We start from the raw sequence: 16,375 nt of genomic DNA, 5'->3' as shown, positions 1-16,375 counted from the left end.
CTGTCTAAAGAGAGGAATAACTATGTGATCTTTTGATAGGAATACCTATGTGTTGTTTTAAAAACTTTACCTTACCTCTAATATTCTATGTTTCTGTGATGTAGACACAGAAACTTGGAGTCATACTATTAACTTCACCATATCATCCACCTTCATCTCTTTCCAGCAAACTTAATTTTTCCATATCTTTCTCCTTAGCTAAGGGGGCAACCCTTAGCTTTAATATTTCTGATAAACTAATAGTGATATAGTTTAGTTCTCAGGTTTCCTAGGTAAATATTTTATTGCCATATAAGCCTATCTTAAATATAGAACACACTGTCTTGATATCGTTCATCTACTTATAGGAAATGTATGGCATATATTCTGATAACAAAGGCGATGACGGCACACTTTTACATTAGTGTTTGCTTCGAAAAGACTCTTCTGGGGTATGGTATGTCTGAGCCATGTTTGGCTTGCAAAGAACTCAGTACAACAGCATATATGGCAGTAGAAATGGAAAACAATGTTTTTAATCATTTTAAATTTTTATTCCTTCTTATATAAATCTTATAATAGTATAATAAAGCAAAGTAGAGAAGAGAAAATGTTTGCATGAAGGTGGAAGGTGAAAGCTGGGCTGGTTTAACAGGCAGCCTCAATTTATCACTTCCTTACTGCCTCTATAGTGACTTCAGATTGGTGCCATGAACCTCAAGCCTTCACTTCTTAAGTGAGGAAATGGAGGTTATGGGTGTGCGTAATCTACCCAAAACTTGAAACAGAGAAAAGGCTTCCTGAGTTATCCCTGCTTCTCAAGCCATGACACAAAATGTGTTCTTGCTTCAGAAAATGATTTCACTTAATATAAATATGGTCCTACTTTGTTTTAAGGGGCTAATAGCCACTCTTTTGTTTGTAAGAAATTACAAATCACTTAGAAAATCATCACTATATTAAGAATATTATTACTTAAGCCAAGGGTGAATTTAAAAAAAAAAAAGTTGGATATTCAATTTGACTTAGGATGACTTGCAAAGGTAGACAGCGTACATTCATGAATTCCCTTGTATTTTAGTTTTTCTTCTAACTTACCATGGATTGCTCACTACCTTCCTTGATCTTACTAATTAACATATTGATTACTTATATACTGCAATTCATTACAGAATATCAGGAAGTACAGGTAAGCATCATAGAAAGAATGAAATTCATTCATAACCCATTATACAAAGATAGCCATTAATGCATAGATGTATCTTATTCAACAATCATGCCTTCTATGATATTTTGTTTCTTATGCCTCTTCAATTGCTCACCAAAATGAAAGTCAATATAGAGATGCCCTAAGTGCTATTTATGTAACACTTGCTGTGCATAAGACATTTTCCCAATTGCTTTCTGTATGTGATATTCACTTTCATTTCAAAACTTCATGGAAGGTCCTACTGCTACTCCATTTTACGGACAATATTTCTGATCATTCTATCTCCTGGTCTCTGAAGATACTGCTCCAAAGCTATGATTAGAGTCTTTAAAGTCCATTCTGTGCTTTATCTTATTTTATTTTCCTTTTGTCCTCAGAAGGAACATTCTTCTATACATATCTAACTGACTTCTAAGTGGGTGTCTAATTCTTAATTTAGAAGCATTTATATCTCCTTTTAAAAACCGGGATATCTCGAGGGTGTGTCAGAATGGAGCTCCTGCTTTCCTGATATTGAATCTCTTCCTTATTTTCTTTTGTTTCCTTCACTGCATTCACATTGGCCTCTTTATACAAATCCCACCTCAGAAAATCTATCCTGAGCATGTCCCCACTTCTGAATTTTAATCTCTCATATCCCTCTAATTCCCCTTCTTCTAGTTTCAGGGATCAAGAAGATTTTACCTGACTGTCTCCACCTGGAAAGCTACTCTGCCTGGTTAGGTATGTGCCTTGCTGTTTTCTGCATCCAGACCTCTTTTCAAAAAGTCAGCACCGCGTAGATATTTTCCCTTCCTATTTACACGAATTAGCAAGCCCCATCCTACCATGCCATCTGTGCCATCCACTTTCCTTCTCCAGTCATCTTCTATTTTTTTCTCTTCTCTATTACACTTATCACCATCTGACACACACTATATTTTTGCTTGATTATTTATATAGCATCTTTTCCCTCAAGTAGAACATGAGTTCCAAGATGGGGTTGGGGGGTCTTAATCACTTGAGTTCACAGCTATTTTCACGACTCTTAGAACAATGTCTGGCACAAAGAAGTGTAAAATAAGAAGTTCTCCTTGTATTATTTATTTCTCTCTCCTGTATATAGGAACACGGGTATACACATGTGAAACCCAGATGATGATGCCAGAAGTCTCCGTCAATTACTCTCTACCTTGGTTACTGAAGTAAGACTCAGACAACTCAGACCTCGCTGATAGGAGTCTATAGGTTATGACCATGTACAACTGGCATTTACATGTCCTCTGGAAATATAAACTCCAGCCCCGTATTGAGCAACAAGTATTTTAATTCCTGACCACCCTTGCCACCTCGATTCCTTAATTTTAAAATGGATTGAACACAGGTCACATGTGTATTGAACGTGCATTTCTAACAATATAAAGGAGCCTCTATTTTCCTGCACTGCTTTCCTGGATGGCATTTAATGCTAGAACAATTTACAACAATGTTAAAATTATCATCATCATCACCAACAGCAACAACAACCACAACAACAATAAAAAGGACAACAGCAACAACAAAAACATTGACATGTGCTACTTGGCATCATGTTGCTTTTGCTCTTATTTAGTGCTTCTTTCTTTTGAAGTAGCAAAGCTTTGTTACATTACATCTGGCCTTCTTTCCTAACATTGTCTCATCTCTCTTGTATTTGGTTGAGACATCCTAGTAGCAATCAAGACAGAACAAATCCCCTTCTTATTAGTGGAGGTAAAATACAATTGCAGCAACGTTTTCATTCAAAAGTATCATTATATTTCCCTCTTTCTCATCGTTTCTCACTGTCTTCCATTCAACTTCCCTTCTAATGGCTTCTTTCTTTCCTCTCAATTTATTCCCAATTCTTGTGTTAAATGGGAAGAGAATATATATTACAAAACACACATTTGTAGCCATGCATCTTTCCATTTTAAAGTTCTACCCAAGTTTACTTTCTAACAGCCTGTGATCCTACAATTATGACTGAAATCATGGTACAGTACTATAGAGGGGTGATTCTACTTGAGAATTTTCCAAAATATCTAGTGTTCTTCTTTCTACTTGTTTCCAACTGTATTCAGTATCCATTTTTTGACTACATGTTTTGAGTATGTATGTGTTTAAGTAAATAGAGAAGCGATTTAAAAGTCAGAAATGTAGAAATATGTAGAGCATCTTGCAATATCTCGTTGTTGAAATTTATGCCATCACTACCCTACAATTTCTTGAGTTGCTGTTAACAGTGGCAGTAGGATCACTGAGATCACAGGTAGGTTTGAAGTTACACTTTCCATTAAAAGAAACATCTTGGCATTAGCCACAAGTTAGAAAGTAGCTTGCTTACTCTATGACTACTGGCCCTGGTTTCAGCAGTGTTTGAACTCCCACGATTAGGGTGCAAATAAACAGGCTAAGCTAAGGTTTCCTACAGAGGCATTGTAAAATTAAATTACTATTTTAAGAGGCTATGAAATTGGCAGCCAAAACGCACTAGAGAGTGGAAAATAGTCACGATACTGACAGATAAAGAAGGAAAGGAAGTAAAATGCATATTGTTAGAGAGGATTTAGGAAGCTCCTTCTAGCAGTCCCATTTATAACTTCTCCTAAAAAAAAATACAATGGACGCCTTCCTACTTTAGACATGTGAAAGATTAGAACTGAGGGCAAAGCCTTATGACATAATGGTTGATGATTGGCAATGACTGACCTAGCCCAAGACAATAGAGGCTAAGTTGCAGCCATCAACTCCCACTATAAGAAGCTGCTAAGTTCCACTTGGGGAGGTGCTGGAAGCTGCTACTAGCTGGACAATGTCTTAGGCTAATGCAAAGAGGGAGGACAATTCAGGAAAAGAACATCACACTTAATGTGTTATAGCAGACAAGGGCACGAGGTCAGATATTGTCACTTATTGCGTATTTTACAGTGAATTCTTCATTTTGTAGACAGAAAGTTGTTGGGAAAACAGAGAGAATCATTTTAAATTTGGAGTATCACACTCATGGTTAACTATAATATAAAAATCATTTCAAGGTATTTAGGAACTTGATAAAATAAATGGCATTGATGATGTAAAAAGCAATCATGAGTAAAAAGTTAAACAGAGTCCACAGAGCATCTATCTACTGTCAATCATCCATGTGTTCAGGTAAACCTGACAGAAACCCTAGCTTTACATATTGGAAATTCAAGTAGACAGGTACAGAGAGAGAGAGAGGTTGCACGGATTCAGGGTTCCCGAACCAACTCAGGTTCTATTTTCACCTTAAAGAGAATAGTTCTATATATGAAATAAGACAAAAGAAAAGGAGATAAAATTAAACAGACCTATATTAAAGATGGCATTCACCTCTGATGGTCAATGACCTCTCCACATCTGCTTTCTGACCCATAGCAACAGAGAGAATTAAAAATTCTGCCTTAATAATTCTGCATACTATTCAGCCTTTTTCCTAATTTCTCAGTCTCCCCTATAAGTACTGCTGATGCACTGCTGCACTGGGGGGGTGATGGGGTGGTTTATAAAAATGATCTCAAGAGTTCCTGTACAAGGTCGTGTCTCAAACCTAAAAGTAATCTTTATTGTGTATGATTTTTCTAGTTTGAAAACAAACCTAAGACTGCAAATAATGCTCAATCTGATACATCAGGGCATAGCAGGAATAAAACCAAAACTAGTTAATGGTATGTGGTGTGACAATCTGCTAGGTACTGTTTGAAGCACTTACTGAATCAACTCATTAAATTCCAATCTCTCTTCTATACAGAGTCCTTTTTGTTTGCCTCATTGTATATATGTGGAAACTGAAATGAGGACATTAGGTAAACTTGCTAAGGTCAGAGAGCTAGTAGGTGGTAGAACAGGCATTCAGACACCAGCCATCAAGTTTTTAATCTCTTTGTTTTCAAGTCAGCTAGAAACAGCTTCAAATCCTCGATAACACACCATTGACTTACTATATGGTATTCAACAGGAAAAATTATTGTTACACACCTCAATTTTCCCATCTCCAGAGTGGGAGTTTACTCTACTTGCTATGTGCTTATAGATAATACATAACAAAGAATCTACTAGATATCCATTATTATACAAGGAACACGAAGCAAACATACTTGACACACATGTGGTCTGAGTTCAACAGTAGTTTTATAATAGTGACATTTCAGCCACCCTTGAATATTGTGGGTAAAGACATTAAACTCTGAATAAATGTATTTTTTGCTAGTGCAATAAAATAGAGGACAAAAAAGAACAAAAATGCAGCTGGCTTACTAATAATTTAGAAAATCATCTGTAAGGCTTCACTGGACTTTGAATGCTGTCTTGTTGGTATACACTTAAAATAAAATCTTCGTAACCTTTCCAGCCCTCTTCAGCCTTTGCCATCTCTAGAAATGAGGACTACTTCTTCTGAAAGAGTCATGTCTCCAAAATGTGTCCGAGCAGGAAAATGACATTGCCAGCCCTTCCCAGGTAATCTATTTTTCAATCTTTCCTCTACAAGCTTACATATACCAAAATGCTGATTTTCTTTTTTTTAAATGGCTTCTGTGCTTTGTACAGATGTTTTTTTATAGTACTAGGAAGATTCCTTGTAGGTGCTTCTCTGAAATGTGCTTATAAACTCAGAACTCATCAATCGTATGAGAAATTTAGTTTACCCAGTGCCATATAAGCAGAAACACATTTGCTCAAGGCTATGGTCTATGCTGCATTTTGAGAGAATGCTATTCTCGTTTTTTCATGGGGTTTCTGGATAGTCCAGAGATCCTACAGATGTCAAGCATTTCATCTATTTTTACAGATGGCTAATTCTTAGAATAGCAACTTGAAAACTTATCATTTAATAGGGTGGGTCTTCTGAAGTGCAGCCATCCCGTGGATATGTATACAGCCTTCTTCCATCTAAATCAACTTGTAATCAGTAACCTGGCTATTCCACTTTACCCCACAGGATCTGTTCTTCCCCACTGGCTCATTTTCAGAGCATCTGAAAAGCTAGATAAATTATATCTCAGAAACCCTTTGAGGCCTGTATTGGGTTAACTCTTACAAAGGGTTCTAGCTGTTCAGATGGACCATTTACTTAGAGCCCTGCTGTTCCAACCTTTACAGTTTACACACAAACAGACGATTGTATCTTACTTTTGTTAATAGCCTTATAGATCTACCTCCCACCCTTGGGGGGATACAGTTACTTAGCTATTCCCAAGATGATGCCAACATGTCTCACACAGCTCTGCACCCCGTGAGAACAGAATTGTTAAGCATGATAGATTGTATGCCTTCATCAGGCTTGCTCTTCCTGTGTGGGGGTAGCAGGCAACCCTGGCAATTGACCACTGTACACTTTCTCACCCCTAGTCTTATTCAGGCTATCCTCTTTAAGGCCAGTTGCAATCTCCAAAAGATAGATCCCCTGGGAGATAAAAATCACGTTCATTCTCATATGAAAAAAATTAATTTCACTTTTCCTTGGCCTCATTATTTTCTTAATTGTCTTCTTTGCCCCCTTAGTAGCAAGGACTGTCTATGGATTTGTAGATAACCATTTTGGGCTGCTGTGCTCCAGGAGGATAGTGGTTTTCATGTTAGCACTTAATCACTTTGCTCTTAAGAGTTGCACCAGTAGCAGCAGGCTCACCATCTATCCCATTCAGCCAGCCTGCCTTGAATCACAATCAGTCCTGTGAGATATGACTTCCTTTAGATTGGCTCATCTCTGAGAGGACATCTAACTCTTATGATGAAGCACAGCCACCATGCATGTGTCTCTCTCTGCTCTTAGAAGAACTTTGTCATGCTGCATTTCCATACATCCCAGCAATATCTCTTCAGTAAGCTAAGCCATAGTATGGTTTTTCTAAACTTACAGAAGGCAAACACACGCAGAGAAAGATAGGCTCTTAATGAGTCTTTATAGATACCGAGAAGAACCAGGATCAAGAGCCTTTTGTCTCTGTACTTTTATTCTATAAAGTTTTGAAAAGTTTTGAAGTAAAAGAGACTTAAAATTATATATATATATATATGTTCAACCTCATCACTGTCTTTACTGATGTGTCTTCCTTTAGTCTTCCCCAAACCTTATGAGATTTTGAAACGGCAATTACCATCCCATTATGACTATTTGGGAATTTGCATAACTCTTCTGTTAGATGGCCTACATTTATCAGCTTTCACTAGCGTATTTGCTCAAATACTTTGTTCAAATTATTTTGCAAGCAATATATTTGATACACCTTTCCAAATTGAAACTGCAGCCATGTTCTACTCTTTCCTGGAGATTTCAGGTATTTGCTGCCCACATTCTCTCCTCCCTTCTCTATCATTGACTTTTTTGTTTTAAGCCTAAGAGTTTCTGGAATATGGTACTCTAAGTAAAACTGGAAATTAAAAACACATGGAAATGAGTGATTAAAAATGCGAGTGATGAAAATATAACAGAAAGTACCTGATAAGGCCCAGCCAATTTCCAGAATATATTTCATTCTTGGATCTTGTATTACCCAACTAAAGATGTGTCAAAAGAGATGACAAAACTTCTTGCCCTCTTTTACCTTTCTGATGTGGGTTCTGTCTATCTTTTTCATCTCATATCACCTCCTCATTTATAGCTTCATCTACACTGGAAATCTGTACATCTTTAGCCTTCTTAATCATCCTCCTGTATAATGACTCCATTCACTTTTCTTGCATAAATCTCAACATCAGTACTATTTCCTCAGAAATGGATTTTTATGACTAACTCATCTAAAGTTATATCGCCCACCTTCCCTTTTAGCATGGGATCCCTAATTATTTGTATGACATTTAATATTAGGTTTAATTACTGTGGTTTTCTATCTGCTTAGTCATTATTAGCCATCTCTTCCCCCCATATGTGAACCCCCAATGAAAGCAGTCCTATCGTCATAAAATATTCCTTGTGTCTAAACCAGAACTGTCCATTTTAGTGTCCAGCAGCCACATACTGCTGTATAAATTAAAACAAGAAACAAATAAATTTTAAACAAGAGGAAAAGCTCACTTCAACAGTATCCATTGGCACATTTAAGGGTGCATGACTACCATATTGCCTAACATGGAGAACACTTTTCTAATTCACCAAAGGTCTATTTACCAGTACTATTCTAGGACAACATCTGCTAAGTAGAGGACACTCAGTATCTACTGCTTTTGAAAATAAATAAATTCTTTCTTTCAATTCTAACCCAATCCTCATACCCTAAAAGCAAGACAACAGTATACTCAGTTGTTTCTAACATCCACTGAACATGGTGGTCTCAATAGCTATGAGTGATCTTGATCGTGTAGTAGAAGAAAATAGATATTCATGAAAAGTTCAAATCCTTGCCCCTCTGCTTAAAAGGAGTTGGACAAAAGGAAGTTCCCTTTCTTCTGTACAATAAATGTATCTGCCTCACTGGACAAGAATAGAGATTAAAGGAGGGAATAAATCTAAAGATCCTGGGACATGCAAGGAGCAATATCAAGTTTGATATAACTACCCCTCTGCACCATCACTGGTACCCCTGAGTGGCTAAGCTAAGTGATGTGATTTTTGAAGACATCATGGCTTTGTTTTGAGTAAATAAGAATCAATTGGGGGGGGGGGGATGAAGATAGATACTTTTCACACTGAGTATGCATACAAAAGCAAAAATTGATAAAAGAACTGCTGTGTGCCAGTCCCCAGCTATTGAAAGAGAAATGCTGCTAATAAGAGCACATGTTGATATGATAAAGACAAAGCTATCACTGTGTGGCTGTAAAACAGAGCAAATAGAGATGAAAACTAAATAAATAGGGTTTTCAACACAATTATGTCAAAATCCAGCCAAAAGAGATTGGTTCTGAAACAAGGCCTTGGGCCTTGGGAAGACTTCTTAGAAGGATTATCTGAGCTAGATGCTAAAATGTAAGAAGGGTTTGCTCAGTGGAGGAAAGTCTGATAGATCTATTATCATTCATATGAAAGATTAGAATGAAAACAGTGGGGAGGTTTTAGGAAAAATTATATTTGATGACTCTTCCTATGTTTCTCATTGTTGTTTGATATGGTTACAAGGAATTCAGTAACTTAGTTGTTAAACTTTGGATTTTAGGTCAGAGGATTTTGGTGATATTTCTTAATAACGTCATCTAAGGAACCAGGATGAGAAAGCATATGGAAATCAGAAAATATTTCCTCACATAACTGCAGTATCTTTTGGGGTGAAGACAGGTTGAGGGGAAAAAAGGGGGAAAAGGGAGAGACAGAATTATTTGATCAATAGCATAAACTCTCTTGAAATCACTAAGAGAGAAATGTCTCACTTGAGCTGAGCGGGAGAGAACATTTTTACAGTCCCCACCTATGCTGCTACAGTCATATTCCATACAGCAGGAGCTGGGCCTTCTCAACTCAGCAGGGGGGCCCCAGAGCTTATTTGGAATAGCAGAGCTCTTTTTCCATGGATGAAATGGAGTCACAGCTCCCCCTTCTGGGAGCTAAAGTGCCATCCAGCTCCAGAAAAGACAACGTTTGTGAGGTTGTTAATGGCTTTATTGCAGATGGGCCTAAAATCCCTGTATTTCTAACTACTTCCCTGCGTCCCAAAAAGAGCATCTAAAAGGCTGGCATTTTTTTTTTTTTTTTTTTTTTTTTTTTTTTTTTTTTTTTTTTTAGTGAAATTGATTTCAACTCTGGATGTCCTGTGACTCAAAGATCTTTATATTTTTCTTTCTCTGAGGTTGTAAGCCCAAGTCCACCAACAAGCCATGCACTTACAAAGGGTAGCTCAGTTTTCGGCAGAGTTTAAAAGGTTAGTTACATTTAGGGGAGTGTATTAAGAAGGGAAGGTTTCTGGACCTGTATATATATACCTGTGTATGGATGCATATATATTCTTGTGTATGCTCCTGTGCTTATACTGTGAATATACAGACATGAGGGTTAAACAAACGTAAGTAAATTAATTTTCCTGAAGTATTTGCCTGGATGTCTAAGTATATATTTTGTACTCCAGAAACCAGACATTTTCTCATAAAGGGGTCCATATAGTCCAGTTTTTCTACTGGGATCTATCTACAAGTCATATATTCTTGGATCCCCATGTTTATTTAATTATCTGATGACATTAAAACAGACTATATTCTCTCTCTCTCTCTCTCTCTCTCTCTCTCTCTCTCTCTCTCTCTCTGCATCCCTATGTGTGCATGTTTTTAAATGCTCTTGTGAATCAAGAAGAATAACTGAGGCATTATGCACTTTCTTTCCTGGGTCATGAAATATTTGAAGAAGGTTTGAAATGCATCTCTAAAACAAGAACTTTCAGGAAGGAAGACAATCAGTTATCTTAAGTAGAAGTATCGTATCATGGGCAGGTAGGGTTATAAAGTGTTGTGAATTCCTGAATAGGATAATGGAGTAAAACCTGACACTGATTTGGCTGAAAAACACCCTGGGTTCTAGTCCTGGCCATGCCACCAATTTGCTAGTGAATACTGAGAAACTGTCGTCCTCTTTCTGAGCCAGAGTCCTGCCTGCTTGCTCTTTGATAGTAATTGATCATTTATACATTGGAACAGAGATAATGAGAGCCTATTCCAACATGAGGGCTCTTCTGCTCGCAAAACCCTTCCCCAAACTGCACTAGGATGCTGTGATCTAACCTGAGTTTTGTAAAGTCTACTCTATGGGCATGCCCTCTTGAAGCCTTCAGCCTGAGATATCTGCTTGTAGCCAGAAAATGGTATGTGTGCAAGTGCTTGCAGGTAGAACAGACACCCACCAGTCGGGGCAGGTTCCTGCAAACACACGTTTGCTTTTATCTCTCCTCAGAAGATACAAATGTATGTATAAATGGTTTTAAAAACAGGTATATTTCTATTTTCGTTCCCTCCTCAAGAGGCCTATCTAGTGACCCTTTAGACACTCTATCACACTACCTCAGCCTCATCTTCTAGCTTCACTGCTTACAAGCAGAATGGCTGCCATTTACCTTGAGAAAGTAACAGCTGCCTAGTCTGGAAGCCATGCTAACAGCAGTAAAACTCAGCATTTTTTGCTGAGTAGGGCAAGCCTTTAAAAGGCAGCCGGGAATCAAATCAATGACTGGCTCCAAAACCAAAGCCCAACTGTGCCTGGGCAGGCTGGCCAAAGTATTTACCTGTACAAGCTCCTAAAAGGTGGAGGAAATAAGAAGGAGACCCTTACCTCAAATTGTCTTCCTGAGACTCTTTTCAGGCCTCCCTGCCCTTGGCAGTATTTTAGAGCCAAGCATAAAATATGAGGTGAAAACCAGATAGCAATTTAAGTCAACTACCACCATATTCTGTGACGAATTCCCCACCCTCACAAACTGTAGTTCCTTGGTTCTTAAATACACACATATAGACCTCTACTCCCCACTCCCCCAAAACACACTAATTTCTTTCCCAGTAGCTTTGGAACTTACTGGAGCCATGAGAAAGCACAGTTTTAAGAAGAGATTCTGGGCTTCCAAAGCTTGCCTGAGATGGAGAAGGCAAAAACAATGCATCCTAGGAAAGTACCCTATCAGTCTCCTGCCAAAGCACCCAGAGCTGCTCCAAATGCTATTTTTCTCTGGTACCCGATGGGACTGAGATGAACAATCGCATTGCCAGAGGATGCTTACTCTTTTCCCCTGAGATGATTCAGGCAAACTTACCCAGACCACCCCCTCAACAAAAGGCAGGGGTGTGGGGGCAGTGATATGATTGCAACAGGGAGACAGGGTGATCTCTCTCTACCCAAGACTTGTCATGCAGTAGATAAGGATATCCCAGACTTCCTCCTTTCCTTCTCACTCCATACTCAGCCTCTCCAAATTCCCATCAGAATCCTGGAGTCTGCCCGGTGTGGAATTTAAAGGGACAGCATCTCACTTGCCTAGGGTTTTGGACATGTATTTTTCATTTTTAATGGTGAGTTCAAGTGAGCAGCACTACCCCATGATCCAGACGATATTTTTCCTTCATAGGTACCAACACTGGGCTAAAAAAAGCACCATTTATATTCCCATCATCTCTCCTAAACCAATGCCAGAGACCTAAGAGGAAGTCCACAGCGGGCTTCCCGGTGGCTACGTGATCCTGTAGTAAGAACCCCATTCCATTCCCTGTGAGCTGAAGAGATCTAATTAAAAATACACAGACGTGCACGCATGCAAACACACACATGCAAACACAGACACACACACATCTCTCTGAAAGTAGGTTATAGGGCACGGACACACACATACACACACACACACACACACACACACACACACACACACACGACACGCATCAAACGAAAACGACGCTGCACAGGCAAACATGCACTAGCACCACATCAAGTTCCCACCATGGTACCCACGTCGGGAGCGCGCGGGGACACACACGACACTTACTAAAACCCGCATTTAACCAATGGAGTCCAATCTACACAGTCTCCAGAACAGAAGAGGACTTGGAGGCGAGGGAAAACCGGACGAGGGTGCTGGAAGGGGGATGGGAGGTGAGGGCGGGGGCGCCCCGACTGCGGTCCGTGGCTGGTTCCAAGGGCAGAGGGGCTGTGGGGAGCTGCGCCCCGAGTCGCCTTACCTGGAGTCAATGTCCGTCTTTGGCGGAGAGCAGCGAGAGGACGCTTTTTATTCGGCTCGGTGGGAACTTGGAAGAGCCTTGCGTCCAGCTCGCATACCGGGGACGGCGCGGGGACTGCAGGCGTGGGGGTACCTGGCTTCTAGCAGCCTGGCTCATACTCAGCCTTAAAGTCCCCTTGGCTGGTCCCGAGGACAGGCATGAATCCCGGCTCCGGAAGGTGGCCACTACTCTCTCTGCCTCCGGTTCTCTGGCTCTCTTGCCTTTTCCTTTGCCTGCGCTCCTCTCCTCCTCTTGCCCACCCCCCGCACCAGATCAGTTCGCAGCCGTGGGGACCCGGAGCGAGGCGGCTGGCGAATGGAGAGGGAAGACCAAGTACGCCGCGGTCTCCGGGCGGGGAGCAACGGAGGCCGGACTAGGCAGTGGGAGGGACTTTGCCGGCGACGGAGGAAAATGAATGGGGGAGAGGCTGCCGGGGGCGGGGAGGGAGGAGCTGAGAGCCCCGGTAGATTCCAAGGAGTGTTTTGTACGTCTTCAGGCAGTGGGGGAAGAGAACCTAGAGGAGAAGAGAAGTGGGGTCGCCTAAAGGGAGGGGCGGACTGGGTGGGCAAAGGATGAGCTTCAAGGGAACTCACATGGGTCTGGGGACAGTGCTGCGAGACTCCTTACAGGAGTACCCAGAAGGACCGTGTGCGCGCAGATACCGAATCGTGATTCTAGCTGAAAAGGGTCTGTAGATGAGTGATGCGCGAGCCTCTGGTATTTCTGATTATGCGGGAGCTTGACGTGACTGCGTGTACATACCTGAGTGTGGGTTTTGTCTGGGGTGACGCACGTTTGAGTCCTGTTGTGTCTCTGTGTTTCACTGTGACTACTGGAAATTGTTTTTGTGTGTAGGCGAGAGCCCACTTAACCTCCCAGAATTAAGCACGCGCTTCCTTACGTGGGAAGGATGTCGGAGTGGGAAGCTGAAGAGAACGCAAAGTTCTCTAGGGACCATCAGAGACAGAGAAAAGGCCAGAGCAGTTAAACTAACACAAGAATACAGATAGCAGAAAAGTCCGCATTCAGCCTGAGGTGCAGGCAGAACCTCTCCCTGAAGTAAGCCGGAAGGCCTTTGCACGGTCTAAATCTCCACATTGTATGCATTCTGTGTATTTTGCTTTACTTTACTCAAAGCTTAAATTCCACCAGAAGTGTGGATTCCTAGTCCTTTAAATATTTGGCTACGGTGGGAAGCTCTGTCGAAGCTACCAGAGTGAGAGACAGGAAACCATAAGGAAAATATTGGACAATGTAAAGGAATCCAGATGCAGTGAAAAGTCCAAGTGTTGGACATAAACTGGAATCTTGTCTATGTAGGATATTGGCCAAGTTATCTTAGCCTTCACTTTCTCCCTGTTTAGTAAGATGTGATAACTAACCTTCTAAAGAGGTTGCTGTGTAATTGAAAGTTATATATTGCTTCCAGGTAGATTATGCGCCCTGTATATTACCCGCTGCTATGATTTCTACCGTTAATCTTTCTCTTAACCAAAAGGTGACAAGAGAGAGATGTAGTCAGTAGAAAAATGTAGAAGAACCTAAAAAATACAGTGAAAGAAAAGGAGTTTTGAAGCAAAATGAGAGAAAAATTCTTGAATTAAAGACTAGCAACTTGAGAAAAATCAGCATAATTAACCAAGAAGAAGAAAGATGTAGAGAGAAAAGAGGCAGAAACATAGGAACATCAGAGGAGAGAGGCTAGCAGCAGAACTCATGAGAAGTCTCTGCATTTACACTGCAATGTAAATGAGAACAGGTCAGTACCACGGACAGCTCTCTGGCCACTGACCAGATGGGTGATTTCTCTCTCTGATTGATGGAACTTCTCTTGTTCTTGGGCAACAATTTTATTCTTACCTTGGCTTTTGGCCTGAGTTGAGATCCTTGTCAGTTCTTCTTGAAAAGATTACAATTGTGAAGAAATACACTCACCACACATGAAGTCCCAGATGCTATCCTGTGTCCTTTTTTGTTTTCTTTAGCCCTCTCTTTGTATCCATCTATTCCACATCGTTTCCCAGTTATTTGTCATATTCTTGTTGTGCTCTATCACCCCCAGCTGGGGGCTGCCTCCTTGAAAAGTACCAACAACAGCTGGTGAGGCAGTCAAGAGATCAGTCTAACACAACCGAGTCAGATGAAGACCAAGACAATGTTGTTCCCCTTCCTATGTCTTCCTTCATAATTTACACTCTCAGGGTAGTATATGGTCAAAACGCCTTACAAATAGGACATTTAACAACATAAAAAGTTACTCTGCTTATTACCAATCACCAAACACAGTCAATATTTCACTCAGAAACAGATTCCTTTCTATATCTATGTACTAGGAAACAGAGAGAAACAGAAGCGGGCAGGGGAATTGTTGAGCTTTTATGAGACACCAACCTTCATTTGGAATATTTTGTAAATAGGTCTTAAAATGCTATGTGATAAGCCAGGGTTACAGTTCAGTTGCTAGAGTGATTTTCTCACATACACAAAGCCTAAAGCATGTCTTAAAAATACCAGTACTGAGGAGTTAAATATAGAAAAATTAGAAGTTCAGAATCATTCTCATCTATAGTGAGACTAAAGCAAGCCTGGGATACATGAGACACTGCCTCAAAAAGAAATAAAAGAAAGAAAGAGAAAAATATAGAAGGAAGGAAAGAAAGATGGATTGAGTGATATGAGACACATAATATTGTCTCATTTGTATATAACAGGACACAAATCTCTTTGACACATGATTATCTGTGTAGATTCATGTTACCATGATTTGATCAGCCCTGGAATTCCATGCTCATGTCTACATCTAAAATATTCATTGTATTTTCAAGAAATAATGGGAAAAACCCTAGGGTGGTTGGACAATTTTGAAACTCAGTGGAGTATTGTGTCCAACATAAATACAAACCCGGATACCTGAAACCCTTGATTAATGTTTGTCAAAGGAGGATTTAGTAGAAGCTGTCCCTAGAGGAGGATGTGAAGACTTCACAGGATAGATTAAAAGCTCACTGAAATCTTATTGGTTCTGAGTTTTAGATAAAACCTGAACCTTTCTAGGTCTTGGCTCATTTGCATTTGGCCCTGTTTAGCTGCTCTGTTTCTATGAGGCAAGGCTGAGAAAGCCATGTAAAACTGTCTCCAAAGACTTCTTGGTCATGAGGAAAGTTCCTAGTGCAAAGCATTTCTAATGACTTATGGAGAAAGTAATCAGACCATATGGATCACATTTCTGCAGAAAGACACACTAGTAGGAAAGGTTTAGAGGCCAAAAATATACTTCTTCGTTTTCTGTTTTTTTTTTTCTCCTTTGCCAAAGAAAGAACATTTAAGGAAGCTTGAGATATGTGAGAAATGTCTTGTTCTTTCTTTGGGGTGGGTGTTGGTGAGCAGCTGCTTGCTATTTCCACGGAATTTACAAAAGCTTGCATGGGTGGAGGGAATTTCCAACAACTTAAGGTAGACCTGAGTGAGGACTCACTCTCTGTGGGCCTTGAGGTGATTGCTATAAAAAGACCTTGATCAAGAACATTTACTCAGCAAATGTGATCATGCACC

The 16,375-nt window shown here is 40.1% G+C and overlaps 1 protein-coding gene across 1 annotated transcript in view; it reads right to left on the bottom strand.

Moving 5' to 3' along the window:
- Positions 1-13,168, bottom strand: part of Brinp1 (BMP/retinoic acid inducible neural specific 1) — a 189,997-nt gene extending 176,829 nt beyond the window's left edge. Inside the window, exon 1 of the mRNA XM_028754642.1 lies at positions 12,785-13,168. The gene's annotated coding sequence lies outside the window, so the exon portion shown is untranslated. The remainder of the gene's footprint in view (positions 1-12,784) is intronic.
- Between the last annotated feature and the right edge of the window lie 3,207 nt (positions 13,169-16,375).

The sequence above is a fragment of the Grammomys surdaster genome, unplaced genomic scaffold, assembly GCF_004785775.1.
Source record: "Grammomys surdaster isolate TR1022 unplaced genomic scaffold, NIH_TR_1.0 126029, whole genome shotgun sequence".
Taxonomy (NCBI): Eukaryota; Metazoa; Chordata; class Mammalia; order Rodentia; family Muridae; genus Grammomys; species Grammomys surdaster.
This window is presented reverse-complemented; position numbering and strand designations above follow the sequence as displayed.